The sequence below is a fragment of the Pteropus vampyrus genome, unplaced genomic scaffold (assembly GCF_000151845.1).
Source record: "Pteropus vampyrus isolate Shadow unplaced genomic scaffold, Pvam_2.0 Scaffold43, whole genome shotgun sequence".
In the NCBI taxonomy this organism is placed as follows: domain Eukaryota; kingdom Metazoa; phylum Chordata; class Mammalia; order Chiroptera; family Pteropodidae; genus Pteropus; species Pteropus vampyrus.
Genome location: NW_011888824.1, coordinates 1076140 through 1103592, shown reverse-complemented (window position 1 = coordinate 1103592; position 27453 = coordinate 1076140). Strand labels below are relative to the sequence as shown.

General features: G+C 37.5%; 1 protein-coding gene and 1 long non-coding RNA gene across 11 annotated transcripts in view; one reads left to right on the top strand and one right to left on the bottom strand.

Annotated features, from left to right (window-relative positions):
* EPB41L2 (erythrocyte membrane protein band 4.1 like 2) overlaps positions 1–6788 on the bottom strand; it is a 203574-nt gene extending 196786 nt beyond the window's left edge. For 4 of the 10 annotated variants that reach the window (XM_023529816.1, XM_011358712.2, XM_011358713.2 and 1 more), the window contains exon 1: positions 6660–6785. The gene's annotated coding sequence lies outside the window, so the exon portion shown is untranslated. Of the gene's footprint in view, positions 1–6659 lie in introns of all 10 variants that reach the window. The other 6 variants (XM_023529812.1, XM_023529813.1, XM_011358707.2 and 3 more) reach the window with 3 other exon arrangements.
* A 65-nt stretch (positions 6789–6853) lies between these two features.
* LOC111738763 lies at positions 6854–25859 on the top strand. Its single transcript, XR_002779966.1, has 2 exons — positions 6854–7417; positions 25453–25859. It is a non-coding gene; the product is annotated as an uncharacterized LOC111738763 (long non-coding RNA).
* Positions 25860–27453: the final 1594 nt, after the last annotated feature.

Below are 27453 nucleotides of genomic sequence, written 5' to 3'. Positions count from 1 at the left end.
GCACCTGCCATGCAGCAGAGGATATCCATGCCACCCTGCTGCAGCCCAAGATGCACCTTGTTTGTAAATTCCCTCAAGAAACTCAATGTAATGCTAGAGTTGTCAGCCTCTTTCTTAAGTCTCTCAAATCTGGGAAGTTTTATGAACACCCTGTGTAACTGAAACGGCCTTGCCATCTATATGTTCTTTTGTATACTACCAAAAGAGGTAAACAGTTAGCTAAGATAAAGTTTTCTAAAAGCTCAAAAATTCTAGAAATATTGTACTGAAATTGTTAAAAAGTGGTTTTAACTCGTGATCACCATAAGAAATTAGTTTCATATCAAAGACTACACTTCCACACAGATCATTATTCCTGACCATTACAAAAAAAAAAAAAAAAATTGCTTACCACATATGCACAATCAACCCACTCACTAGGTCTTTTCTTAATGTAACAATTTTCACAGATGCCAGGTACCATGTAAAGCATTTTATAAGCACTTTCTCATTTAATCCTCATATAACGCTGTGAGGTTAGGTTATGATTGTAAGCCCCATACTAAAGGAAACTGAGGCTTTGAATAATTTACCCAAGGTTATATTAGCATAAGTGCCAGGCTGCCCAGTACCAAATAGTGTGGACTTGTTACTTATCCCTTCTAATCAAGATTTCCATCAGAGAAATCTGTGAGGAAATAAAAGCCTATTTTTTAAATTCATAGGTAAGAATTTAAGAAGTCAAGATTACATCAGAATTCAGTTTAACCTTGATAACTGAATAAAAGGGGACAACTAAAAGAATTCAATTTAACGGAAATAAGTGTGAAGGGGGGAAATAAGTGATGAAAGTACAATAAGGTAACCTAAAAAAGAAAAAAGAAAAAAAAGATATTCCCTAACTTTTGATTTTCTAATCTCAAAAATAAGACCTGAACTCCATTAGCAGTTTTCAATCTTTGCTCTTTCCCAAAACCCTTTAAAAAACTGCTTCCAAAAATCTCTCTCTCCCCTCTTTTTGCCCCCACCCACCCCACGCACATATATACACACCAATTTACTAAGTCTCAGGTAGTTTGTGAACCCCTGAGGCCCACCCTGGGCCATATCTTCCCCACTTAGCCTCTCTCCACCCCAGGTGGAGTGTGAACTAAATTAAATGATCGCCACACTCCCTTTCCATCCTCCAGCTGGATGAATCTAACTGGAAAACAAGTAGCCTGTTTGGACAAAAAGAAAAAGAACCTAAGAATTATGGCAGAGTGTACAGTACATTTTAATTTAATGTCTTCAAGCATGTGCGCCAATATTGGTAAAACACAGGAAACTCAAAAATATGATTAAACTCAGCACCGTTGCCACATGGTGGTAAGTCTAACTCTGAAGCTCATCAGGAGGTCCGAACACCTAAATTCAGGCCTTGGAAAAGATGATTGGAGAGTTAGATAATCAGACTTATATGAAAAAAATTTCAAACCACAATTATCTTGGAAAAAGGCAATTAGAGGGTAACATAAGTCTTTTAAGCATTTGAAAATTCTTCCATGGAGATAGTGAGGTCATAAAAAGAGCAAAGCAAGAGAAAACTAGGTGTTCATTTACAGTATGAAAGATTTAGTTTAGATACAATGAACTTCCCTACCTGACCTAGACAGTAAGGTTCTACAGGTGAACAGTGACAAAATCACTTTGGAGCCCTTTCCATGCCTCTGGCTCTTACACTGGAAAGAGCTAAAACCCTCCCCAGGTCACTGAACTTAGTTACATATCTAAGATGTCAGCTTGCCTACCTAAAGGAAAATCCCACTTAAGATACTTCTCAGAGTGAATAAAAAGATAATTCTTATTCCTCAAATTTATTCCATACTATTATAAAGATTAGTTGGAAGGCAATCTATATGCATTTATACCTTTATGATTCTACCATGCCTAAGTGAAAAAATACCAAAATGCAGAGAAGTTATCTGTAAAGTGAAAACATATTTCCACTTTTAAAGTAACTGAGAATATAAAATCAGCCCAATTTTAATCTTGGTGGAGGGACCTTAAGCAGTATGAATGAATTCATAGGCCACATAAGGTCTACCCCTATACCAAAGGGTAAAAGACATCATTTTAAAAATGAGAATTTTTTCTATAGCCACGCCACCCTGAACAAGCCCCATCTCATCTGATCTCGGAAGCTAACCAGGGTTGTACTGGTTAGTACTTGGATGGGAGACCACTAGGAAGACCAGGTGCTGTAGGCGTAAAAAATTTAAAAAGTAAGGAATTGTGAGCTTGACGAGGTCCTTGCAATCTGTGAGGTCAACCAAAGGTTGCCTCACTAAAAGAATAAAAATAAAAATAAAAAATAAAAAAATAAAAATAAAAATGAGAATTTGGGGGGAAAAATCATTGAAATTCTCATTCAAATAAATAATATCCCAAACACTAAGTATTTAAGAAAATAATGTACAGATTATTCTAGACATGAAAAACGCACATCTAAGAAACCCACACAGATCTCAAGCCAATCACAAAACAAAAGGAAATTACACCGAGTGGAAAGAAAAGCAAATCCCCTATATGAAATATTACCTAAAGGACATTTCTACATATAATAGTACCAGGTTCTACAAAGCCAACTCCAGCTTTCAAAGACTCTTCACTAAAAGCACCTCCAATATATTATATAAAAGTTGAACGAACTGATTCATCAAATTCATTAACTACAATGTCATAGATGCTTCACATCACAAATACATAAATATTTTTTAATGTGTGTGTATATCTGTGTATTTTGTATGAGAGAGGGTTCCCTCATAATATTCCCTCTCTCATACAAAATACACAAATATATACTTTACAAGAAAAAAAAACTTTAAAAAAAGCACTGGTTATCATTATCAGTTATTTCTAACTGATAATAGAGATGATTCCTTTCTTTGCTTTCTGGCTTACCTATAACTTCTAAATAACTATATTATTTATACTTGGAGGCCCTTCCCCTGTAGTTAATAACACCAGGCACTGACTTCATTTTGGATTTTAGTCTGGGGCACTGCCCAGTCAAAGAATGACAGAAATATTATGAATATTAAGTTGCTGGTTTGTGCCAAAACATGCCATTCGCAAAGGATGCTCTGTCTGGAATCTGTGGAGGAATCATCTACAAATCTATTAACTCAGGCCTTCCAAAAAGGCTGGTAACGTCTGTGTGTTGGGGAGAAGGGGCAAGGGCTGAAAATGGATTTGCTGACTCCTAAAGGTCTAGCCCTGAGATTCCAAGATTCTATAAAAGGGCAGTAAATTAGGGTTTGGCTAGTATTTGCTGAGTACTGAAGCCAGCATAAACATTTACTTGAGGCTTTTAAATCTGTAAGGGTACCCAGTGGTTAGGTACAGTAATTCTGAATCTGAAAAAGCAAACAAGGCCACTGGAAATGTTTCTAAATAAAGTGGGGGAAGGGAAGCACATTTCCTTGCTTTCTCCAAGTAAACAATACAAACTTTAAAAATGCAAAATTTGACTCTCAGCACTATTGATCCTTATACTATTTTATTGCCTTCAGACATTTTCCAAAAAGTCTACACATGGCTTTTAAACAGGCTACTTCAGTTCCAAAAAAATAATAATAATAAAATAAAATAATAACAACAAAAAAGGCCCATACTTTCCTATGTTAATAGAAACAAAATCAAATTTTCAAAAATATTTCACGTTGTTATATAAACTATAACCCCCACATTCCTAAATAAAATGGCAAAGATAGAACCTTTGTAATTCTCTACCACAGTAATATGAGAGTAGTGATTCAGAGCAAAACCTGATGTTAAACATAACTATACAATATTACTAACTACAGAGTAATTTTACCAATAAATATTTTGGTTGAGAACTCCTTTGTCATCTTTGCAAGTATTTTTAGTTGAAAGCAAGTGGTTGGGTAGTACACGTGGACATGGTTATGATTTTTAAAAATCTATTTTTAAAATCTGGTGACTAGATAGGTTTTCTAAACTCAGTTCTTTAGAACTGGTAATTTGGAAAGGGTAAGCCACAAGAACATTAACATAGAGAAGCAAGGAACCTGACAAGTTCACCAACTCAGATCAGCACAAAGTTAACTTGGAAAGTTAACTCACAAATCTGATGGGCCCAGACAGTCACTACATATAATAACTGTACTAACTCTTCAAATGCAGTAAGAGCTATCTGAATTTCTTTGTCTCATATTTGAATAGTTCTTTTTCGGTGAGCCTCTCTTCAGGTGCGTCCCCTAAATCTGCATATTTGCTTCTTTCTACTTGGAATTAAATTTCAGATTTTAATATACATACCCAGTTGTATTTATACCCAGTTTAATATATACACTGAGCTGAGAATACTCCATAGCAGTTTAAAAATTTTATATAAGTCAGAAATAATTTTATTAAAATCAAATTCTAGTTTTGTTAAATGATTTTTTTAAATCACTTTTAATTGTTCTGAGCAATCTCCATCCAATTGAGATATTAAGAATTTCAAGTTAGGGGCTCAACTCATCCACATATTTCCTCTGGAAAGTCTTTGCACACCGTGTTGTAACTACTTCAACCAGAGGTAAAAAATTAAAAACTGTTATGACTAGGTCTTTCTTAAAGAGGGATATTTTAAAAAGGAAAGAAAATGTCCCTTCCCGTTACTCTAAATGAGCAGCCTCTTGTTCTCAGCAGTCCTTCTGCACACAAGACCACTACTGACTTCAGTGGGAATTCTGCCCAAAAAGTGAGGAAGACAGGATAGGATTAAATTAGCCCTAAATCCATGCCATTGTTCCAAGCCATTCTCACTTGAACAGTTCTCCAAAGACCTCCAAAGAGGAGATATCTGAAGTTTGATGGTAGTTCTTAAATTGAATCATCAGATTGATCACTGAAACTCTGCAGGTGACACAGCCAAACTCTCTGAAAGTTGTACCAGCCTGATGGATATACTGGGTTGGCCCTTAACGACAATTCAAGATTGCACTGCAATGCAGCTCCATCAGTGACTGCAACACCAATCCAGTAATTTCTCACAGCAATAGGCCTGAAAATGGAAACTGAATAGGATTAAGTGCTGTGCTATTCGTTTCCCAGTAAAACCTGTTCCAAACCTGAAAATTCTAAGCCCAAGATTCTGCGACCAAGAAACTGACTCAGTTTCACTCAAGTCCTAAACTCAAGGGGAAACACTATAGGACATCAACTAAAATGCTAATTCTCAAAACAGTGTTATAAACAGAGACTATAAAAATAATGGATTCCGGTGAGAGAAGAACAAAAACAAGGGAAAAAGTAAAGAAGTAACTTAAGAAAATGGAATAAAGGAAAAACTCTTAAGAGTCATTTTAAAAAAAGCTGTAAAATGAACAAGACAGCAAAAGAACAATGACACACACATGCCATTTCAGATTCAAGAAGTTCAAGAAACTGAGGGAAAGATGTGATTCATAAAAGAGAAAATATATCTACAGCTCCTCTAGGTTCCACCTTCCCTTCCACCCATCCAGGGTTCTTAAAAACAGAGCCAGCGGTTGCGGTAATGGGGAATTCAATTTAAGGAGTCTTCGGGGACAGTAGGGAGGACTCCACACAGAGACCCCTCCCAAAAATAACAGACTCTAGGCCAGAGCTCTTCAGACCTCACCAAAAAAAAAAAAAAAAAAAAACCAAACACCCTGACCTCAGGGGAGGTTTGAAATCTTGGGAAGCATAATGACCGACGTCCCTCTTGAAACTTCCCTTCCGGCTGCTGGGGGCAGCGTCTCGGGCTGGGGATAGGGCCCCAGACACCAATTCCAACTCTGCAGGATCCATTCGGTTCTCCTCTTCATCCTTCCGTTGCAGCTCACCTAAAAATGCTCCCAGCCCCGGAGGCAGAATAAATGGCATCTGTAGTGAGATGGCCTGGGTGTCAGAACTCTAAGGATCAGAGTGCGAAACGGCGTTCCTCTCCGCATGGGCGCGGGCGGACACCGGGCCGAACCTGCGGGGCGCGTGGGGCTAGCGCGCGACCCTCGCCGGGCTTCCTGCAGTGCCCACGCGAGCGGACAGCACAGGAAGGTGCTGAGTTCTCGCCTGCGCGTTTCCCCTGCCAAAATCATCTTCCCGAAGGGCGCCGCCGCATCCCCGGAGCCCCCGCGCACATCGCAGGGAGCCAAAGACGAGTGGCCGCTCTTGGCCGGGATCGGTTCTCGCGCCGCGGCCCTCGCTCGGGATGGAGCCGGATTCGTCTTCCAGCCGTTCCTTGGGGCCGGGGACGCGCGACCTTGAGCCCACGGCATCCGGAGGAGCCGGCACACTCTTCACCAAGCCCCCACCTCTCCCGGATACGACGAGACTCGGCCCCAGCTCTGAGAGAGAGGGGGCAGAGAAGGACAGTGGAGCAGCGAAGTGGGGATCTGGCCTGGAGCAACAGGACCCGGACCCCGGAGAGAGAATGGGGTCTGGTAGAGAAGAGGAGGAGAAGAGAGAGGGAGCTGCAGAAAATCCCAAAGCCGGCCTCCCTCCCTCCGGTGGGACCGTCCCGCCACCGCTTCCTGCCCAAGATCAGCTTCCCAGCTGCAGCAAGAGGAAAAATCCGAGCCGCCCATGCAGCTCCGTAGGGACTACTCAGTCGGCCCGGGCTCCCCGGCCCCAGGCCCGCCATTCCGCAGCCCGGCATGCCTCCTTACCCAGACACCGCACCTCCGGAGCTCGCTCGCGCAGGGACCAGTCCACCTTCAGCCCCAGCCGCCGGGCCGCTGCGCCCGCCTCCTCCCTCCGCTAGGTTTCAAATTGAAATTCCCTGGCTGGGGCCGTCAGAGGACTCGGCGCGCCAGCCCCGCCCCCTCGCGGCGGAAGCCCCTCCCGCGCCCCCGCCGGACGCGCCCCCGGCGCGGAAACCCCCTCGGGCCGCGCCACGCCCCCGCGCTGGCGGGGGTGGCCCTTCCCACGGGATTCGCTAGGAGCGGTTGCCGAGTACCCCAGGCTAGAAGGATCTCTTGGTCTCAGAGCTGCCGTGGATAACGACTGTTAATGCCTGTGTGCAAGGCGTTCTTACCCGTGAATCCCTCGTAAATACCCTTTTATCAACTTAAAAAACTTATTTCTACAAAGTGAATTCATTGACTAAACCTTATTGAACATCTATTTAGTGGGAGAAGAAGCTAAGCCCTGGAAACACGAAAATAAGGAAAACTGGGTGCCCTTCAGTCTAGAGTGGAAGTTCTTTCACAGAGAGTGTATCGGAGAAGAACCATTTATTCTTCCTATGGGATGGACAGACGGAACTGGGGAAAACCCAGGGAAGAGGGGAATTTATGCTGAACCCAAAGTGTGAGTAGGATTTCTCCAGTTGAGACCTGGGAGCCTGGATTACAGAGCAGGACATGGCTGAAGACAAAGCTGGAGACCTAGGTCAAGGCCAGTTGTGAAAAGACACACACAAACAGTAAGTCCCTGTCCTTTTGTGTAATTACACCGCTTTCTCTCAGATTCTATTTTTTTTCATCTTTTCTGAATGTTGGCATGTGGAAAGAGATGTGCAGGTCATTGCCTTCAGCGTCTACCACACATGCACCTTTTGTCCTTTGCCTCTTCCCATCTCTACTGAGGTCTTTAGTGACTCCATCTCGGCTAGAGTAAAGACTTCTCTTTCCTAAACATAACCTTTCCTAAAATTAACAATGTCAAATAAAACCTCAGTTGCAATACCTTCCATATGTATGATGCATTTCAGTTGACATTCATATATTTTGTCATTTAATCTTCACAATAACTTTATGAAAAAAGCAAGGCAAATATTATCTCCATTACATCAAAAAGAAAATTAAGAGCCGGGAAGATAATTTGTCAAGGTCCTGTTAGTAAGTAATAAAAATAATAATAGCTACCATTTCTTGCATGCCCTAAGTGCTAGGCATTATTCTAAGTCCCTCACGTGTGTTAATTCACTTAATCTCTCATATGCTAAGTACCCAAATTAAACCTAGTAGGGTACACTAATACAGAGAGGAATACGCAGGAATTTTACCAGACAAGACTATTAGGAACCTTCAGGTAGATTTGCAATGAAAATCAGGATCACTCATTTTCACTGGACTTAAAACTAACTATATATTTGTTAAAAATAAATTATTAAAGAGAGTCCCTAAAGTTTATAAGCTTTAGGACTTACAAAACCTCTATCTATCCCTGATGGAAAATAATAGCAAAATAATAGCATAAATGGAGGCACAATTACTAAAATATAAAGTATGCCCTTATCATAGGTAATGATATCCATACTATATTCTCTGTTGAATCATGTGAATCACTTCTGTATGCCACCTTTTAAGAGGAATATTGACAAGCTGAATTAAATCCATAGATGAATGACCTTGATAATGTGAGATCCAGCAAGCTTTAGCCTAAAGAGATGATTAAAGATGATGGAAAGGTTGCTATCAAATGGCTAAAGGTTATTGTGTAAAAGAAGAATTAGACTCTGTCTTTTGGACACAATCTTACTGGCCCTAACATTTCAATAGAATAGAGCAGATTTGGTGAGGACCTGGCAAGAACTGAAGGTAGAAAATTAAAGTTCCAGAGATTCTAAGGAAGTGAAGAAAACAGGTGGAATATGGTGCTATAGAGATGTAAGTAAACAACAGGTGGTAATCCAGGCAAGCAAGAAGGTCTTGACAGGGAGAGAAGAGGGGCTCAATTAGACAAGCAGGACAAAGTCCTGAACAGGTGAGATATCCAGTAATATAGACAAGCTGGAACACTGACAACATGGGGCAGAACTACCAGGCTGTGGTTCAAGGTCAGAAATTAATCCCCAGGAAAGAGACTGATAAGAGCAAGGGTCTTCCCACTGGACACACTGGATTAACAGGCAAGAGACTGACACAAAGAACAAGACAGGAATCTAGATAGCATCCTGAGTCACCACATCCAAATTTAGCATCACAACCTCAATCCTGAGCACCACCTGCAAGCAAAATCAGTCTGGCAATTTGGACTAGAAATTTATTTAGGACTCCTTTAGTGTTCTTTCTTACCAACTCACTCACACAGGCATGCTCCTAAGAAATCTTGATCTCAGGATACTGGTGATTCTTTCTTTTATCTTTGTGCCTTCTGGGTGCCAAACTCAATCAGGTGGAAGTATTGGAGTGGCTCTGATTTGAGAACCTGCCCTTCTTTTACCACAGGTGGGAAGACTTGACAATTCACTCTCATGTTCTGTCAGATTCAGGTGATCTCAGACTTCACTGGGAATGCATGAATTCCCAGTTCCACTACCATAAGAAACAAAGACACCACACCATCGCCAACAGGAGTCACACTATTGCCTGGCCAGTTCTTGGAGCTGTTTAAAGTTATCTGTGGCTTCATAATCCCAAAACTTAATGACAATCATTTTATTGCTCATGATTCTTTAACGTAGGCATTCAATCCAGGCTCAACAGGATGGCTCATCTCTGCTCTACGTAGTGTCAGCTGGGAGGCTGAACTCTGGATGAAAGATCCAAGATGGTCTCACTCACATGTCTGGCAGTTGGCACTGCCTGTCAGCTGGGGAGTTTAATATTTCCTCCACATGGACTCTTACCTTTCAGGGCCTCTCTCTTTTCGTGTGGCCTCTTAGCAGAATAGCCCAAACCTCTTTAAATGTCACCTGCCTTCTGAGAGGATAAGAACAAAAACTACAAGGTCTTTAAGGCCTAGGCCCAGAAGTCACACAGCATCACTTATGCCCAATTCTGTTGGTCAAAGCAAGTCAGAAAGCCACCTCCAAATCAAGGAGAAGGAATCATAGACTTCACCACTTGATAGGAAGGGTGGAATGTATGAACAGTGATGGGAAGAATTGTTGGCAGCCATTGCGGTAAACAATTCACCACAGAAGCCATATTTTTCTAGTCTAGTATTAGAGTATGTCCTCAAGCAACCCTTCTCTTTTCCATCTGCAGTTAAATTTTCCACAGGTCTTCCTCAAAAGCATCACATGTCCCTTTTTCAATCTAAGTCTACTGAGTGATGATAATCTCTTTTTGAAAGGGTACTCCCAAATATTGCTAATAACAGGTCTAAGCATCTCAAGCCTGCCAAACTGAGGTATTCCCTCAATTGTAGTTGGTGGTGTGCCACACACACACCCCTGCTTCATATGGCTCGCTGACGAAGAAGCCTGGACATGCCAATTTCCCATAAGCTGTTGCAAAATCTCCACAGTTGCTCTTTATGGGATCTCATGGTCCATTGCTCCCTGGAACTGGAAGCAGAAATAGGATAGGTCCAATAAAAATCCCCCCAAAAAGCTACATTGAGGGAAAGGGTGAAACAAAGATGTATTATTTCCATTTAACAATCTGAGTGTCATTATATACCAGATCTCATGCCATGCTCTGGACATACAAAAATGGATCATATATTGTCCCTGCTATGGTAGAGTTCATAGTTTGGTAGATAATACAGCTGGTAAAGGAAATCAAGAATTCTGGTTTTTCTCTGTGCCCTCAAATTGTCTTCACTACCTAGAACAGACAACACATAGTCTCTGCCATTTTATGTAGATTATATATGAAATATAAGGATAAAACAATGTTTCTTGATATCACTATACAAGCATCATTGAATCAGTCTTATTTTATACTAGTTCAATTCAGGTAATAATACAGAGCAAGTTTATAAAAGTTTATATTAGACTGATTCTCATTGATAAATAAAGGTTATAAGGCCTTCTATATGTGCCTGCTCTTCAGCAGGAAAGTGGTTAGAGAAGTCAGAAGGGAAGTTTCCAGGCTTATTCCCAGAAATAAACCTAGAGTCTAAGGAAAAGAAGAGTCAATAGAAAGAATCTTATGGGCATGAATCCTCATTTTGCAGATGTCCTGCTATGAGAAATGGTTGAGACAGAACACCAAACTTTAATGGCAATGGATTGGCATGTGACGCCCCCCATGGGTCTGTGGTTAGTTGACCTGCAGTTGCTAAGCTCTTTCCCACAAGTGACTGGAGGGAAAGTTTAGTCAGGTGAAAGAGAAACACTGTACTTTCAGTTCCCACTTAGTTAGATGTGGGGATTGAGAAAGCAAAATGACCTTGAGACAGCATCACTGCACTTTGCTGGACAAGCAGAAACACCGTAGTACAATGGAGAACTTCTCATGTGCCATGATAGTGAGAGCCAAATTCTTTGGGCACACTGTGAGGAACACTGCCTGTGGAGAATAATTTTTAAGTAGCTTCAGCAAATAGTGGTAAAAACAAAACAAAACAAAAAACCATAACAGCTATAATAGTAGCAGCAGAAGAGATTTTTAAATAAAAAGCACCAGGAGAAAAATTAGAAGAGCAATCCCCTGAATTATATGGGTTTTGCTAGGGATATTTACATAACCAAGTCCTGACTGGTCAGTTTGTAAAATAGCCCCTGGAAATAGTGGAGACAGTGGGATTGGAATTGGAATGTTGTAGTTTCTAAGCAAACAAATTCTTCCACTTGGAAAATGGACCATCTTAGGGGGTGGTCCTTAGTTTATTCGAAACAGATGTGTGATGAAAGGTTGGTATTAGCAAAGTACTGTCCTTCAGTCTGGTTTTATGTGGTTCCCTGAGACACACGAATATGCTCTACTTATTGAAAAACACTTAGAAAGACAAGGATTTTAAGATTGTCTGTATGCAGTTGCTTCCTGTGACTCCATCCTCTCTAGAGGACTGTCCTCCGGGAGAGTACAATCACTGGGAAGAAGCACGCACCCCCAAAATGATAACAAAGGACTACTCAACTATATGCTTTATGAAGGCAGAGATTTAATCTTCTTTGTATACCATAGTATTTTAGTTAACTTCTATTCCCCACATTTTAACAGATCTAGTGTTCAGAGGAACATTCTCAAGACATACATCTAAAAATGATTAATATAATATTTTAAAAACATTTTTTAAATGCATTGCTGGGTTTGATTTTTAAAAAAGGTAAAATTATTTTTACCTTTTTTTAAAATCTATGGGCAAAAAAAATCTAAGGCCAAAATCTATGAGAACAAGCCAATTCAAAAAGGTAAGCAAATACTGGCACAGGCCTCTCTCTACACACACTGATGAAGTTGTGCCCTGTATGGGAGCATCCAATCACAATGAAAAGTGAGGCAATATTTGGGCCGCAGTCAGCTCCTCAAGGCTCGTATCATGGTACAGGCCTGAGTCAACCCCTTTACTCTTTTCTGATTCATCTACCCTTACAGGGTGCCAGCAGAAGCACTGAGCTGGCTTTTGCCAGGCATCATCTGCATATCTCTGGAAGTTTTAAGTCTTTGTCTTTAACAGACCATATTATTAGAAGACAGTTGGATCTGTAAAGCAATAACATTGGTGAGTATGTTAGAAAAAAAGTCTTCTCTACAGACAGACTATGCATTAATTCTGAGAAGAGGAGGAAAAGAGAACACATCTCTCTAAGAATTGCTAACACAGGCGCACTGTCACCCAGATCCAGAGTTAGAATATGTATAGTCCTTGTGGCTTGAGAAACTCCCACACAAAAGTTTAGCACCTGGCAGAAGCAAATGTAAATCATTTCTGACAGATTTACTTTGAACCAAATTCTCAAAGAATTCTCACAGTTAAAATTACAAGGAACATAAATTAACAATTAAAAATTTTAAAATACATGTATAAGCAAGCCATTATAAGCAAAAATCAGTAAAATTAACAGTATACAGTTTCAAATCCTCAAAGATTTCAGTTACAGGAATTATCAGACAGAATATAAAAGTATGTTTAATGTGTCTGAAATATTTTTAATTTGAAATAATAAGTAAGCAATAGTAATCATAAATAATAGTAAATAACATACATATTAAAACTGATCACTTGGCCTTCACATAACCCTTTGAGAATTGGGAAATCAGGGTAAAAATACTAAAAATGGAAGTAAAAAATAAGGTGGTAGAAGTTAGTCCAATTATAATGCAAACTATAATCAGTGTAAATGGATCACATGTCTAGTTTAAAGGCAAAGATTGACAGATTACAGTTTCAAAAATCCAGTTGTATGCTGTTTAGGTACAACACACCTAAAATCTAAGGACAAAGAACAACTCCAGCAGCATTGAAAGAAATAAGTCAAACAAATGCTAATTAAAAGACAACTGGTGTAGCTAGATTAATAGTAGATAAATTAGATTTTTTTCTCCTCTTTAATCCCCACCCCCCACTTCCACCACTGACCTACAGATGTTGTGTTTCCCTTTAAGAGCTGGATCTCTGAAGGCGGGGCATCTCCTCCAAAGGGGGGCGAGGGGCAGCACACCTGTCTTGTCCGTGGCCCCACCTGGGATGCAAACCCAGGACCTTCTGCGTGTAAAACAGACATGCTAACCACTACACTAGGGAGCCACCCTAGATAAAATGGATTTTAAGGTATAAAGCAATATTAGGGATATGATGGATCAATAATATTGAAAAAAAATTTTAATTCTGCAGGAAGGTATTCATCTTATACCATAACTTCAAAATATATAAAACTAATGTGAACAAAATTCCTGGTGAAAATTAATAAACTACTAAGATTAAGCATCTCTATCAGTATTTAACAGAACAGTCAGAAGGAATATATAAGAATTTAAAAATACAATTAACAATCTTGATATAATGAACATATGTAGAAAACTGCACTCAGCAGCCACAGAATATGCATTCTTCTCAAGCATAAAAGAACTATTTATGAAAATTACATACTAGGCTGTAAAATAAGTCTCAACTTTCAAATTTCAAATTCAAGTCTCAACTTTCACACTACTGTTATCATATCCCATGTTATCTGACTTCATAGCAATTAGGTAACACATGAATAACAACTAAATAACACTTTAAACTCCTTATATCTGAGGGGAGTACTTCCTAATAATTCATGGAGAAGTGAGGAAACATAAGAGAAATTATGAAATGTCTCAAATAATTATGATATGATTAGAACAGTAGCTGAATTCAGCTAAAATGGTGCTTTAAAAGAATTCATAGCCTTAAATGTATGTATTGAAAAGGAAGACTGAAAATTAATAAGCATCCAAAATCCATGATTAATTTTAAAGAAAATATTCCCTAAGAGAATAAGAAATATAAAAGAGGAAAAGAAAGATCTAAAAAATTCAAAAGAGAGGATCATAGCAGTCAAAATTTGGTTCAATGAAAATATTTGTAAAATTAATCATTTCTGGCAAGAGCGATCTAGAAAAAGGTCAGATGGACCCAGTGAACAATAGTAGGAATAATAAAAAGGAAGCAGATGAAGCTTTAATTCAGTTAAAAATAGTTGTTTTAATTCAAAATCTAGGTGTGTTTTAGAGTATTTGATATTAAGACTTATTACAAAGCTACAGGATATTGCTAGAGGATAGACAAATAGACTACCGAAACACAATAGAATGTCCCAAAACAGACCTACACATATATGGTCACTTGACTTATGAGAAAAGTACCACTGTAGAGAAATAGAGAAAAGATGGTCATGTCAATAAATGATACTGAATCCACTGGATAGTCATATAGGGGAAAAAAATGAATCTTGAGCCATACTTCTTTTTATACTTATAAAACAGCAGTAGCTGAATATTAAACCTGTGTAAATGGTAAAACAATAAAGCTTCTCTCTATAAGATAATATAAAAGAATGTCTTCATGATCTTAGAATAGGCAACAATATCTTAAAATTACCATACACACACATACACACACACACACACACACACACAACAGTAACCATAGGAAACAGAGTAATCAATTGTACTTCATTAATATTAAAAATGTTTGTTCATTAGACAATCTTTTTAGGAAGAGAGTGAAAGGCAAGCTGCAAGCTGGAAGTAAATGTTTGGAATTCATATATCTGACAAAGTATCCTTAACAAATACATATGTATATAAAAATACCTACAAATCAATTTTTAAAAACCTGAAAACTCAATGGAAAATGTCCAAAAGACATGGCAACTTCATAAAAACAAGATACTCAAAAATTCAGCAAACATATAAAAAGATGTTCAACATCATTAGTCACCAGTGGAATGTAAATTAAAATCACAGTGGTATACCACTACATACTCACCAGAATGGCTAAAATTAAAAAGAATGATGGTAAATGTTAGGATGGTGAGAGTACAAATTGCTAAAACCAATTTGGAAAACTATTTGGCAGTTTATACTAAAGCCAATTATATGTCTCTTATGTTTCCAGTATTCTACTCCAAAGAATATATTCTGAAAAAACGGGTATATAAATGCACCAAGATAGGTATTCAAATGTACATAGCAGTATTTTTGTAATAGCCCAAATAACAGAATATCCACAAACAATACAATTGTGTTATATTCATAAAATCAGTTGTAGTACAACAATGAAAATAAGTGAAATATAGCTACAGGCAAACATGAATTTACCTCAAAAATATAATGCTGAATGAAAAAAAGCCAGACACAAAAGAATATGTACAGTTCAATTCCATTTATATAAAGTTGAAAAACAGGCGATCAATGAAGATGGTTGATTTTGCTGTGGAGTAATGATTGACAGGGGTTTCTAGGGTACTGACTGAATTATTCCCTCATGTAGGTAGTGATTACACAGGTGTGGTAACGTTACAAAAATTCATTGAGTGGTAAACTTATGATTTATGTACTTTACGAATGTTATATTTCAATTTAAAACATCTAATTAAAAAGACAAATGCTGAGAAAAAATAGGTATCTATATGGTCTCTAAGTAGTGGTGTGTCTCTTTTTATCTTAAATCTTCATAGCAGAAAGAATGAAGCAGCTCTTCACTCTGAATACATTGCCAATTGTCTTAAAAATATTCAAATCAGTTCTAAATAGCAATAGATATTGCCTTTAACATTTGGTTTAGTAACATTGATTTGTCTCCTTAACTCCAACCCGTTAATTATTGCTAAATAAGTAATTACCAGTTTTTATTTTCATTTCTGAAAAAAAATTTAAAAAGGAGCACAGTTAGCAAAATTAAATATGCTTTTGTCCCTCAAAATTATAAATACTTTTAGGTTTCTTTTTTGAATAAATATATTTACTATTTCTCAACAGTAGTTTTTCTTTGTATTCAGGAAGAATACGATTACTGACTTTAAAATAAATATGTGATGGAAATGTATTTCTATCATTCCCAAATGTATTTCTATCATTCCAATGTATTCTTTATTTTTGACTAATATAACAATGTGAGTTGGATATTATTGTTTTTGTGAATAATCAAGAAATTCGGACAATAGCATAATTATGTTTGTATACATGAGCACATTTGAAGAAATATATCTCTATCACATATAAGTTCTAAAGTGAGAAGTTTTTTTTGTTTTTCTTTTTTTTAAGCTATGGGATGCATAGCTTGTGGGAGAACCTAGGTAGGCAAAGGAAGGCTTGTTCTGCTATATTCTGTTATCCATTTAAAAAAAAAACCCAAAACCCAAAACAAAAACAAAAAAGGATAGAAGACAAAACAACATAGAATATAATAAGCTAAGAAAAGTAAACAGGTTCTTTCTTTCTAGTTTGGTGGCATGGTCCCTTTGTTGGATCACAGAACAATTTTAGTAAAGCAAATTCCCAGAGGAAAGGATGAAAAACAAGGCCCAGGAAACAATGTAATAAAAGCAACTGAAAACCACTTCTAAATAAGTATTTAACCAATCGTTTGGAATACAATAGGGTTCATTCTAAGCAGGTGAAATTTTCTACTACAATAATACTTACAATATATGCCTCCTTTAAAGTTCTTTAAGCTACACTCAAAGAGCCAGTTCTTTAAGCTACTATACTCAAAGGATTGAAAGTTCTCAGCCATTCTTACCGGCTTAGTGCTATATTGTAAGTACTTCTGTAAAAGAAATGTTTGTTTTTGGACTCCCATCAATTCAGATGGAAAAGATGGTGATAATCAATAGAGAGAAAGCAATAAAGCACCATTCACAAGTGTAGTGATAGTACAGGTTCACCACACACTCAGGTGACAATGACTATGCGTGACATTCTGCTGTATTATTACTTACTTAAATTTCAACTGTTTCTTGTTATTTTCTGCAGTCTTAAGATATTGCCTATCTTTAAAACAAAGAAATCGAATGTTTAAAAATTTCTCTCTCACTTTCAGTCACAAGTCTTTTTATTTGTTTTCAAATCAAATCCCTTCCTCTCATCCTCAGACTCCAGTATTTGAAGTGTAACCATTGTCTTTGAGCACCTCATTAATATTTATACAACTTTTTTTTAATTGGTTCCTCACCTTTCACTAACTTTTTACTATTCATATATCCAACCTACAGATCTAGACATTTTACTTCCTACTGCACAAATTGTCATTCGCTTTGATGTTATCTCAAGTCCAATTAAATTGTTTAGCTCTGTTACTAGTGGTCTGTGAGTTGACAAGGCACTGCACTTGATCCGTATCCTTTGATGTCAATAAGCCATCAAGTTTGTTGCCCAATTGGTAAACATTTGAAGGAAGAGATACGAACATGGGAAGTCATTTTGTCATTATTTCTATTTCATTTCCTTTATAATCTTACAGAAAAGTCTATAATCCTGTATTTATTATGAGACTATAACCATGTAAACTACTTTGAAGTTATGACTTCAAAAAGGTTTTCAACATCATGAGGTCTAACAGGGCAGAGGAGACTTACTTTATTATAAATCTTATTTAATCGGCAAAGAACTTTGATAATTTACAAAGTTTCTAAACAAAATTATCTAAACATCTGGAAGCTATTAAAGTAATGAGGAAGTTATGCCACAGTTACATTTAAGAAGATATTTTTATTATAAATTCCTTATAAAGTAAGCCTGTGAAACACAAAACTAAATTATCATTATCATTTTACTCAAATTTTCATATTAATTGGGCCTCAACATTTAAAAATATTGTGATTTAAATATAAGATTACTCTTTTGGAGAACAACGACTTAGTGCTTACCTTATGATTGATATATAAATGCTGATTTTAATAACAGCGTACGATAGTATTTGTATATAGTTTGATATATATTAAACATATTAAAATATTATAGACATAGAGGTCAGACAGAGTTAGCTTTAAAGTTCAGCTCTGCCACTCACTAGTTGTATCAACTTAGGCCAGATACATCAACTCAAAGAAAAGAGATAGCTTTCCAACAGAAGAAGATTAGGTGAGATAATACCTAAAGAACTTAGCACAGTGCCTAGCATTGAGTATATGCTTGATAAACGTTTCTTTCTTTCTTCTCTTCCATTTTGCTTCCTCCTCCCTTTCATCACAGCTGTCAGCATGTTACCCTGGGTTTCCACTTCAGGGTCTATGGGGATGGTGAATAAAAGTTTTTAAAAACTTCCCATTTATTTTCTATTCTTCCATTGTTACCAACTGTTTAAAACACTAGAAATCCTCAAGAAGACTATGTGTTTAGGGACAGGTGTGTAGAGGAGCAGCTGTGAGTATATTTCCTTTGGCAGTAGGTCATGGGTAAAAAAAGAAAGCTCTAGCCTTGAGCCCTATTCTGAGCCATTCAGTACATTAGATTTTATAATATTTGCTCATTTTTATCCTCATACTAGTCAGATCTGCCTGACTCCAAAGCTCATGTTCTTTTTGCTCAGAAATGTTGTTGCCTACACTTATAGATGTGCCTGAGAGACAAATGATTTTGTATCATGTTTGTAAGAAAATGTGTGTTGAGTTTTAAACCTTTGACTTACAAATGGATGCAGAGGACCAGGATAGATCTGGGTGAGGGGGATGTAGGGAATGTTTAAACACAAAAACTGAAAAGGAAGGACCCAAAGCATATAAATAAATGAATAACAGTGTTGCCTGAGAAACTGTTCACTGATTCCCTGAACTGTAGAAGACATGATAACAATAGCTAAGAATAAGAGCAAAGCCTGAGCCCAGGACGTACCAAAGTACAAGGCAAGCTGGATCAGTTTAAGCTGAGCTGTCAATGGAGGATGCATTAAAAGGAGGTTGACAGTTTATCAAAGAACAGTGTGGGATAGATGAAACCAGGTGACTCATGATTTAAACCCTCAGAATACAGTGGTGCCTCCCCAGATTGGGGACAGCTCCTTAAAGACCATCAGTCAACCTGGATAATTGGGCTAAAAGGAAGACACTCGCCTACTTACAGTCAGATCCCAGCCAGATCAATTTTCTTTAAGGAATGTTTCTGCTCTTGTAAGCCATGCCTAGCAGTCAGCCATACTTTATTATACACTAGTTTTATGAGCAATGATTGATAGGAAGCAGAAGAAACAGATTTTATAACAGTGTATATAGTTTTCTCTTGGGTATAGTATACCTTTATAATGATTCCTGCTAATTAAAAAATGTTTTGATTAATTATATCTCAATAAAGCTGGGGAAAATTTTTTTAGGGTAGGTAAAACTAAAATGTTCTTACACTTATCTAAAAAGTGAGTTGCTAAATTATCTTAATAGTGATGATTAAAATTATGGATTCTGATCTAGGTTTAAGCTTTCGTTCTTTCTCTTACAAACTGTGTGACTTTAAGCAAATTATTTAATCTTCTAAACTTCAGTTTCATCATATGTAAGTATGGACATTATTGATAGTATCTATTTCAATTGGAACTTGACAAACCAAGATATTAATATCTTCTAGAACATTTCAATCAGACCGAGTCATCTCGTCTTCACTTTTACATTTGTCCCCTATTAGAGCCACAGGCAGTGGCTTATTGACTACCTTCACAGTATTTCCATGCATATTTTCTTTAATCACCTCCACAACTCCTGCCTTGGACTAACTGCATTGGATAACTGCAATGACTTCCTAACTCATTTCAATGTGCTGCTCTTGCCTGTGCCCCTTTCAGGCTTTTTTCAACATTAAATCCAGTACAAGTCTTTTCAAATAAAAGTCAGATGATGACAATTATCTGCTCAACAATCGTTTGCCCATAGTTTTCCATGTCACTTGGAAAAAAAAAAAACAAAAAACGAAGTTCTTGTGGTGTTCTCTAAGGACTCACAGGATTTGGCCCACCCACACTTTTCTGTCCTCATCCCTTTGCTCCCCCATCTCTTATTCCACTGTAGCCTCACTGGTCCTCACTGGTTCTTTCTAGAACACACATTCAAACTATCTCAGGTAGATCTTTCATACCCGCTGAACCCTCTGCCTAGAATGTTCTTCCTTCAGATATATACAAGACTTTCTCCTTCTCTTCCTTTCGACAGATCTTCTCTCTAATATGACACAATCTTTCTCCCTCCCTTCCTCTCTCCCCTAGCCATCTCTCCTTCCCTTCTCTGCTTTATTATTTTTTTTCTTGGCTCTTATCATCGTATAACATCTTATATATTTTACTTGCTTATCTTTATTTTTTAGCCGTCCCCACTAGAATATGAGTACTAATTCACAGAGCAGCAATTCTTATTTGTTTTATATCTAGTCTGTAACATAGTGCTTAGCATAAAGCAGTCATTACATAAGTAGATTAGATAGATGACAGACTGACAGACAGATAGATATTGAACCTACAAATAAATGATTGGGAAGCCATGGTGTGGCTCAACTGTATATCTATGCTCCCACAGGACACACTTCTGGATGGCATTGCTTCTAGATGAAAATTCATTCCGATGTTTAATTCTGGCCAACAGGAAAACTTATTCCAAGCTATTGTGGTGAAGATTGTCCAAGGTCCTCTTTAGTAGGGAAGGAAAGAGAGGCTTCTATAAGTCCCTAGTCAAGTCAGAAGATAGGGAGGAAATGCAGGGTGCCAATTCCTCCACTCCCATACACACACACACAGCAGTGTCACTATTGGTAGATAAGGGTCATATGTTGGGAGAAAGGAGGACCCTGATTTGGAATAACCAAATATTATTCCAATATTAATGTCCTCCTTAAATTCATATATCGAAGCCCTAACTCAGTGTGCTGGTATTTAGAGAGAGGACCTTTCAGAGGTAATTAGGATTAGATGAGGTTATGAGGATGGGATTCTGGTCTGAAAAAATTAACACCCTCATAGAAGGCACACAAGAGCTCGCTCCCTCCCTCCCTCCGCACCCCTACGGAGGAAAGGCCAGATGAGGACACAGCAAGAAGGCAGCCATCTCCAAGCCAGGAAGAGAGCTCTCACCAGGAACTGACCCTATCAGATTTGATCTGGCACTTCCAGCCTCCAGAACTGTCAGAAAATAAATTCTGTTGTTTAAACCCCCCAAGCTATGATATTTTGTTATAATAGACCAAACAGACTAAGACGTTCTGAGTACTTTACTCACATTCAAAGTAGAGCCTGAGTAAAATAACAAAGGAAAGAAAGCCAATAAAAGCATGCTATCTTGACGGGACCTTCCAAAGAATCTCAGAATTGCCTGGTAAGGAAAGGAAGAGGGGAGCATTTTACACATTAGCTCCTGTCCCACACCAGCCAAAGGCTGTTCCCTTATACTTCCAGTAGACACTTCTTTGAATGCTAGGTAGGCTCTGGTAGGCATCCCATCTTATGCTCTCTGGGAAGCCTGGAGTTAAAAAATGAGAGTTAACAATGCAGCTGAGGCAAGATTTTATGAGGTGATAACTGCGTGAAGCTATTTGCTACAGTGATGGAATAAAAAATGAGCAAACGGACATGAGGCAGGGAACAAAAGATGTTCAGTACAGGCAATTTCTGGAGATTCTAGTCAAGCCTGTGAGTTCTAGCTCCTACTCTTAAGTTCCAGTCACAGCCTTCACCTGAAGATCCTCCCTCTGTTCCAACCCTTGGATGGCTTGAGTTTAATTTTATTAAGAGACCTGATAGGTTTTCTCACAATACACTTTCTAACATACTATCCACAAGTGACACAGTTTTGGAAATACTGATGTGATTGGTAATTTTACGTGCCAACTTGACTGGGCCACAGGATGTCCAGATATTTGGTTAAATGTTATTTCTTGGTTTCCCCCATGGGGGTGTTTCTCAATGAGATTAGCATTTGAAACTGAAGATCGAATAAAGCAGAGTGCCCTCCCCAATGCAGGTGGGCATCACATAGTTCCGTTGAGGGCCTAAGTAGAATTAAAGGCAAAAGAAAGATGAATTTGCTTTTCTTGCCTGACATTTGAGCTGGGACATTGATCTTCCCTTGCTCTCAGAATGGGACTTCTTTCATCATCACACCTGGTCCTCAGGTCTGTGAATACAGACCAAGACTACACCAGCAGCTCTCTGGGGTCTCCAGCTTGCTGACTGCAGATCACGGGACTCCTTGGCCTCCACAGTTGCATGAGCCAATTCCTTATTTAAAAATCTCATAGACATATCATATGTATATATCTCCATCTTATTGGTTCTGTTTTTCCGGAGAATCCTGACTAATACACAAGGTCAGTTATTTAGAAAACAGAAAACAAAAATAGGAGCTGAGTACAGAGAGTTTTATGGGAAGCAATTCAACCTCCAGACATTATAAGGTTAAGAACTGTGACAAATCTGGAGGTAGTAGATCTTTGTTTTTCATCTTTTAGTATGCAGTCATTCATATTTCTTCTCTACCAATTGCTGAGAAGAGCTAGGTCTGCTCCATCCAGATATAAAACCCATATAACACTTTATTGTCCTTCCAAATCTTTGAATGTAAATATTTTAAATTTTTACCATTTAATGTTATGTTTATTTTAACATTTTATTATATTCCCATTATCCTTCATGGTCATCTACAATTTTATTTTCTTTCATAGGTGGTAATTTCATTGTTGAAAGATTGACAAGTTATAGTCTACTGCCTGTTTTTGTATGGCCTGCAAGCTAAGAATGGTTTTTATATTTTAAATGGCTTTTAACAAATCAAAAGAATAATATTTTGTGACACTTGAAAATTATATGAAATTCAGATTTCAGTGTCCATAAATAAAACTTTATTGGAATACAGCCACATCCATTCATTTATGTATTATCTATGGCTGCTTTTGCAATATGATGTAGAGTTAAGTATCTGCAACACAGACCATATGGCTCCGAAAAGCCTAAAATATTCCAAATACCATATGGCCCTGCAAAGCCTACAATATTTACAATCTGGCTGTTTACAGAAAACGTTTATTGACCTGTGTCCTAGATGGCAGACGGATGCTTGCGTAGTCTCCTTTGTGTATTACCCAGCCTCTCTAATGAAGATAATAATTCATATGTGTCACTAGCATTGGTTTTTTGACTAGGCCACTCAAAATCTATTAGATAGGAAAAGGTTTTACTAAATTGTTTTATATCTTTCACAAATCGAGTACATAGGGTGTATGTAATAAATGTTTATTTGATAAATTAGTAAGTGAATGATGCTGATGAATCTGATAGCACGTAGTCTCTTGCTTCATAGCTGCACAAAGCTTGATCACACATACTTCATATCTATATCTCATATTACGAACTCTCTCCTAACAGATTTACAGAATGTTAAAGTGTGTTCAGGGGAAAGCACACTGTTACTAGAGATAATGTCATAAGATGACAGAACTAGAAGGGAAACATTTCCTACAGTTGCCAACTTTAAGCAGAACTTTATTTGAATCATTCCCAAAAGATAAGTTTGCTCATTATAATTGTCTGGAGACATTTTACAACTTCTTGTGGTTAGATATTTCAGAATGTCACAACCAAATTCTTAAAAAGTACTTCCTGTTCTTTAGTTTAATTATTTCGGCAGAAATATAAGCATATTTTTAATGCCATTCATTCAATAACTTTAGAAACAGCACTTACCTTAAAGTGTTTCCTTTCTTCTTGTCATGTTGTTTGTTTGAGATAGTGCTTATTATATTTTTATGTTTTTAAAAGTAACTACCACCACTACCATACCTAGTATTCACTGTGATAGGGATTAATAAATTGTGATAGTAAGACTATTGGACTTGAAGTCTAAAATTAAGGTGTGAGGCCTAGTGCCTATAATACAGTGGATGCTTGGTGAATGTTCTCTTTGGTCTCTTTCTTTGTGAAGCTGAATCACCTACTTTCTCTTAGCCTCAGTTTCCTTATCTATGAAATGTGAGAAGAAAATACTTTCTAGGTGGATGTTTTTGAAAACACTCACTAATCCTATGAAGCATTATATAATTGCAAATTATTATGGAAAAATGAGAATTCAAAATAAAAGAAAATCTTCTGCAAGTGACAGTATAAATTAAAAGGTCAGAGAATTGACATTTGCTATTGTCCTCTCCCCACCACCAGGAGATTTTGGAGTGAGAGAGTTTACCTAATAAATGCAGACCTCTGGGTCTATACTGTAGTTCAATCTCTTCATTCAGGTCAATGGCACTTCAGTGGTAACTCCCAATGAATTCCAAATGAGGGTCCTGACTTGTGTTGAAATTTGCATTGGAGCTTTTTCAGAACAGGCAAACAAGGAGTTTATTTTTTGTGTGTCCTCCATTAGAGGTAATAATGGATTGTCAATCAAATATTGCAAATTACTTTGCCCAATGGTATAATAGATTTTTCTAAACAGGTGTTTTTTGTTTGTTTGTTTGTTTGTTTGTTTTAATCAGAGGTTAAGAGAGCAGCATAGTTCTGGCTATTTTGTACTAGAATGAGAAGACTGAGGGAGAAAGTTTCCTCTAAATAGGCATTATTTGTTTCAAACCTCAGAAAAAAATAGTATTTGGTTTAAACTTTTATAAATACATTTTAGTGTTTACTTTTCATAAAAGAAATATAGTTTTGCATTAGAAGGAAATTTAAGACTTTGTTTTGTTTCTATTTATCTTTGGTTTGAAGGCAGTGTTTTGGCTGGTTAGTGAGATGTTTGTCCCAAATACTCAATTTGTGGTTTTAATATGAAAGCAGCCACAGACAATAAGTAAATGAATGGGCATGGATGTAATTCCAAAAAAAAACAATAAACACCAAAAAATTATATTTACAAAACAAATAACCAGCCTATAAGCTCTAGTTTCTGATTCTTGTTTTACAGTCATAAGTAAAGACCACCAGAAACAGCTTATTTTTACCCAGAATGGTAAGCAGTACACTGGAGTCCTGGCCCAGAGTTATATGAAATCTCCAGGACTCTGTTATAATTTCATCCACAGGAAACTTGATAGTCTTGCCATCCCACAGGACTTCACACTGGTCCACTATGGTAGTGACATTATGATGATTGGACAAGTGTGAAGAATTCACAAGTATTCTTTATGTTCCTTAAGGCATGTGCCAGAGGGTGGGAGATAACTCCCTACAACCTTTAGAGCCTGCCAACTTGGTAAAGTGCCTAGAAGTCCAATAATTCAAGACATGTCAAGTTATCTGAGAGAAAGATTAAATTTCGGCAGCTTGCATTCCCTGTCACTAAGAAACCATCCCTAATGCATACTATATAAGTCTCAGAAAAATTACCTAACTAACCTTGAGGACAGTGAGTCATATATTGTATGTAGGTACTTAGCACCATTTCCATTTCCTTTAATACTCTCCCTTTCATTGCAGGAGCTGGATGAATGAGAACTACATTTTCCATAGTCTCTTGCCAGGATTCCAAATACAGGTTAGATTCTGCTAATGAGATGTATATATGCATGAATTAGAGGGCAGAAGAGAAGTAGAAGTCATTTCTCTTTCTCCAGAAGCAGTAGTGGACATGTGAATTGAAGACGTGACTTTCTGCAGCAACTTCCACATTCCTGTGCCAGCCTTTCACCCCAGGGCTGCTGGGCAACCATGATTATTGATTTCAGTTTCTTGCTTCTCCCTGACCTCTGCATGATAGCAAGAAGTTTCAGATTCAGTTTTTGAAAGCTGATGGCAACTCTTTTGACTCTCACTCCTTAAGTCCTTTCAAAAGTTTATAAGTACCTACTTCTTCCATTAAATGCCTTTAGCTTTAAAAATTTAAATTGGTTTCCATTTTCTTGATTGAGTCTTAACTGCATACAGGAAGAAGAACTAATTCATTTTTGCATTTTCTATAACACTCAACAAACATTTGTTGATGGAATGCAGCAGGATGACTGACTAGATCTTTTGTATAGCATATTCTAATCATTTTGTCATGAAGCCTTTTATAGCATTGTTATATTTCTTATAAATGGGGCAGATCATTATTGTCTATGTCTAAACCTCAAACAAACTAGTCTTCCTAAGGGATTAGTACAGAGTATTATCACTCACGGCCATCTGTCTGACTGGTATAAAGAAATAAACAAGATATTAGTTGAGATAAATAGTCCTTGCCATTTTAACACTGTACACAATTTGATCCTATGTTTTGGGGCCACTCAGGAATAGCCTCAAGAGATAGATAATAGTAAAATGTTGTAAAAGAATTAGAGACTTATGTGTTTTGAATATTTGTCTTTTTTTTTATTAACAGCTTATTGAGATATAATTCACATACCATACAGTTCACCTATTTAGAGTGTACAATTCAGTGGTTTTCAGTATATTTACAGATTTATGCAACTGTCACCCACAATCTAATTTTAGAACATTTTCATCTTTCCAAAAAGGAACCCTGTAACCATTAGCAGTCAAATTCACCCTCATAATCTGCCCCCCAACCCCAGGTGCCCAGCTGTAGGCAAACACTTGGATAAGGGTCTCTAACCAAATATATGGTTTGCAAACAGTCCCATTTTATGGGTCGTATTTTCACTTTCTTAGTAGTGTCATTTGAAGCACAAAAATATTAAATTTTGATGCAGTCAATTTTTTTATTTTTTTTCTTTTGTTACTTATGCTTTTGGTGTCCTATTTAAGAAATACTTGCCTAACCCAAGGCACAAAGATTGACTCCTATGTTTTCTTCTCTCCTATGAGCTTTATAATTGTCCTTATTCTAAATATAATTTATTTAATAATATATTTCTATAATTTAATCTTCATAATAGCTGGGCTTAATCACTAGCTCTTAAAATTCCTAAAGCTTAACAATTGACTTTCACAGTGTATATGAGCCAGCTCTAGGATACCACTGATATTAAGAGTGTCGGTGCTGGGTAGGCCTAGAAGAAAGACAAGCTAAAATTCTGCTGTTGGGATTGATAGGGAGGAGAAAGAAGCTGGTCACTTACTCATATGGCAGGGGTGTCCAGGGGAATCTAAGTCTGCTCTGAAAACTGGTCTTCCTAAAGACAACTAGAAAACTAATCTAAAGCTAATCTCATGAGGAATCTCAAGTTAGTTCCAGAAACTGCAGATAAGACACATCAGTAAGAAGGGGATTCCTTTGGACTAACTCAGAAGACAAGTCAAGTGGTAGCAGCATTAAGTGGTCCTATATTCTGTAAAACTCCTCAAGAGACTAGGCACAAGGAAATAGATTCTAGCCTCAGAGAAAGAGCACTGGTAGGAAATAGCTGTGATAGTGGACCCAAGTCATTCAATGGTACTCAGAGCTAGGTTCCCACACTCTGTGCTAGATAACTCACCAGTCTTTGCAGAGTATGAAAGCCAAGTCAAATGATACTAACTACTCTGGACTACACTCAA